Consider the following 4,216-nt stretch of genomic DNA (forward strand, 5'->3'; position numbering starts at 1 on the left):
TATTGACTAGGACCTGCCTTACCCTACAGAGTTCTTCGTCGACTTGCTTCCATTCTGAGCTGTGGCTGAGAGCACGGTCGACGTATGCGTTAACAACACTCCTATTGTACCTGTCAGGGCAGTCGCTGTTGGCATTTAGGCACATTCCTATGTTTGTTTCCTTTGTGTAGACTGCAGTGTGGAAACCTCCGCCCTTTTCCATGACTGTTACATCTAGAAAAGGCAGCTTCCCATCCTTTTCCGTCTCGTAAGTGAAACGCAGCACGGAACTCTGCTCAAATGCCTCCTTCAGCTCCTGCAGATGTCTGACATCAGGTACCTGTGTAAAAATGTCGTCAACATACCTGCAGTATATGGCCGGTTTCAAGTTCATGTCGACTAAGACTTTTTGCTCGATGGTACCCATGTAGAAGTTTGCAAACAGGACACCTAGGGGAGAACCCATGGCGACCCCATCTACTTGCTTATACATGTGCCCATCCGGGCTCAAGAAGGGTGCCTCTTTAGTACAAGCTTGGAGTAGTTTCTTCAGAATACTTTCTGGCATGTCAAGAGGAGTACAGGCTGGATCACGATACACTCTGTCGGCTATCATTCCGATTGTCTCGTCCACAGGTACGTTGGTAAACAGCGATTCTACGTCCAACGAGGCTCTTATCCCTGTGGCCCGTGCGCCCCGCAGTAAGTCCACAAATTCCTTTGGAGACTTCAGGCTGAAGGCGCAAGGAACATAAGGAGTCAGCAGGCCGTTGAGTCGCTTCGCCAATCTGTACGTGGGTGTGGGTATCTGGCTAATGATTGGCCGAAGTGGGTTTCCAGGCTTGTGCGTCTTGACATTTCCATACGCATATCCAGGTTTATATTCCCCAATGATCTTTGGCAGGTGGAGTCCGGATTTCTTGGCGTTCACAGTTTCGATCAGTTTGTTGACCTTTGCTTTTAATTCGGCTGTAGTGTCCTTCGTTACCCTTTGGAACTTAGTTTGGTCAGAGAGTATGATGTTCATTTTCGCCAGATATTCGTCTTTTTTAAGAATGACATATATTGGCGACTTGTCACCTCTCCTGACAACTATCTTCTTGTTCTCACGAAGGCTTTTAGCTGCCGCTCTAAGCTCGGGGGACAGTATGGTGCTTCTGTAGTTGCCTCGATTCTTTCCTCCTTCTGCAATAAGTTCTGCTTGTAAGGCATCTTTGGTAGTGACCTTCTTTTGTGTCTCGAGGTCGAATATGTCGTCCAACAGAATTTCCAACTCTACTTTCCGGGCCATTTCACTCGGTCTGGACATAACATGACAGTTTATGCCCAGATTTAGGAGAGTGACTTGGTCCTCAGTGAGGTTAATTCCTGCAAGGTTCAGGAAGCCATCTCTTGGTCGTGGAATTGCCATAGGTCCTCCATATAATGTTGTTAGTTTTCTTGATAATCCTTGTTTCAGTGCTGAGGTGATGTTGGTCTGTGAGGATGTCGAGTGTTGTTCAATGCGGGTACGGATACTATGGTCGATGTTGCTATTTCTCCACTCGTTTGTAGCATGAAGTAGTTGCATGAAGTAGTTGTGAGTGTATGCCCACTTGGGGACTGTAAGCTCCAAAAAACCCAGTATATAGGCAAGACAACAACATCTCTTTCTAGGCGTTTAACGATGCAATAAACAACAGGGCTCCATTAAGGAACATATAATCTCTTCCCATACCAAACCATCGCCAGAGAAATCCTAGTAAACAACACAGAAATCATCGATAGATACAGCGATAGCAGGCGGCTTGACGTTTGCGAGGCACTACACATCAAGAAGTCAACACCAGCAATCAACAGCCAATTATTGCACAACTATATTCTACCCACCTCAAGACTCCGCTCCAATATAGAAGCATCAAGAAATATGGACCAATAGGCTTTCTACAAACACTTCTATTCAATACCCATTGTTTCTGTTCTGTCTTGTGTTGATACTTTTAATACCCTATTAATATCCTCTAGTGTTCTGTCTTGTGTTAATGCCACATCATCCTTCCCACCTCACTCAAATGTAATGCCACATCACCCTTCCCACCTCACTCAATGTAGATATAAAATGAGGGAAACGCAAGTTCTAATCAGTTGTGTATTTGTGAAGTCTTTGAAAATGTAATAAGTTTTACGAAACGCGCCCGTGTCGCGTCAGACTAGAAATAAAAATGAATTTTGGAGAAGTGATTTTTGATTTACCTCCAACAGTGAAGCGTAATGTACGAAAGATTGAGAAAATTCGTGTTAGAATTATTAATCTTACTTTTTCGGTCATATTCAATAATATATGTCTACAGGAAAGACTGCTACCAAAATATACTAATGTTAAAGTGCACGACCCAGCAGCAAGGAATCAAGCCTTCACGATAAAATATCGCCAGGATCTGATTCGTGATCAGATATACAAGGCAGAGAATGAAATCCAAAGACAACAAAACGCAACTACTTCATGCTACAAACGAGTGGAGAAATAGCAACATCGACCATAGTATCCGTACCCGCATTGAACAACACCTCGACATCCTCACAGACCAACATCACCTCAGCACTGAAACAAGGATTATCAAGAAACTAACAACATTATATGGAGGACCTATGGCAATTCCACGACCAAGAGATGGCTTCCTGAACCTTGCAGGAATTAACCTCACTGAGGACCAAGTCACTCTCCTAAATCTGGGCATAAACTGTCATGTTATGTCCAGACCGAGTGAAATGGCCCGGAAAGTAGAGTTGGAAATTCTGTTGGACGACATATTCGACCTCGAGACACAAAAGAAGGTCACTACCAAAGATACCTTACAAGCAGAACTTATTGCAGAAGGAGGAAAGAATCGAGGCAACTACAGAAGCACCATACTGTCCCCCGAGCTTAGAGCGGCAGCTAAAAGCCTTCGTGAGAACAAGGAGATAGTTGTCAGGAGAGGTGACAAGTCGCCAATATATGTCATTCTTAAAAAAGACGAATATCTGGCGAAAATGAACATCATACTCTCTGACCAAACTAAGTTCCAAAGGGTAACGAAGGACACTACAGCCGAATTAAAAGCAAAGGTCAACAAACTGATCGAAACTGTGAACGCCAAGAAATCCGGACTCCACCTGCCAAAGATCATTGGGGAATATAAACCTGGATATGCGTATGGAAATGTCAAGACGCACAAGCCTGGAAACCCACTTCGGCCAATCATTAGCCAGATACCCACACCCACGTACAGATTGGCGAAGCGACTCAACGGCCTGCTGACTCCTTATGTTCCTTGCGCCTTCAGCCTGAAGTCTCCAAAGGAATTTGTGGACTTACTGCGGGGCGCACGGGCCACAGGGATAAGAGCCTCGTTGGACGTAGAATCGCTGTTTACCAACGTACCTGTGGACGAGACAATCGGAATGATAGCCGACAGAGTGTATCGTGATCCAGCCTGTACTCCTCTTGACATGCCAGAAAGTATTCTGAGGAAACTACTCCAAGCTTGTACTAAAGAGGCACCCTTCTTGAGCCCGGATGGGCACATGTATAAGCAAGTAGATGGGGTCGCCATGGGTTCTCCCCTAGGTGTCCTGTTTGCAAACTTCTACATGGGTACCATCGAGCAAAAAGTCTTAGTCGACATGAACTTGAAACCGGCCATATACTGCAGGTATGTTGACGACATTTTTACACAGGTACCTGATGTCAGACATCTGCAGGAGCTGAAGGAGGCATTTGAGCAGAGTTCCGTGCTGCGTTTCACTTACGAGACGGAAAAGGATGGGAAGCTGCCTTTTCTAGATGTAACAGTCATGGAAAAGGGCGGAGGTTTCCACACTGCAGTCTACACAAAGGAAACAAACATAGGAATGTGCCTAAATGCCAACAGCGACTGCCCTGACAGGTACAAGAGGAGTGTTGTTAACGCATACGTCGACCGTGCTCTCAGCCACAGCTCAGAATGGAAGCAAGTCGACGAAGAACTCTGTAGGGTAAGGCAGGTCCTAGTCAATAACGGCTTCTCCAATGGTTTCATCGAAGACATCATAAGAAGGAAAGTGAAAAGCCATGCAACCCCCGAAGAGACTACTAACACAACACCTATACCCCCTATTAGACTATTTTACAGGAACTTCTTTTCCACAGCTCATAAAACAGAGGAAAGGGTCCTGAAAGATATTGTTAATAGAAACGTTATCCCTACAGACAAAAATCAGAGGATACAACTGACGA

This window comes from Procambarus clarkii, unplaced genomic scaffold (genome assembly GCF_040958095.1).
Source record: "Procambarus clarkii isolate CNS0578487 unplaced genomic scaffold, FALCON_Pclarkii_2.0 HiC_scaffold_98, whole genome shotgun sequence".
Lineage (NCBI taxonomy): Eukaryota > Metazoa > Arthropoda > Malacostraca > Decapoda > Cambaridae > Procambarus > Procambarus clarkii.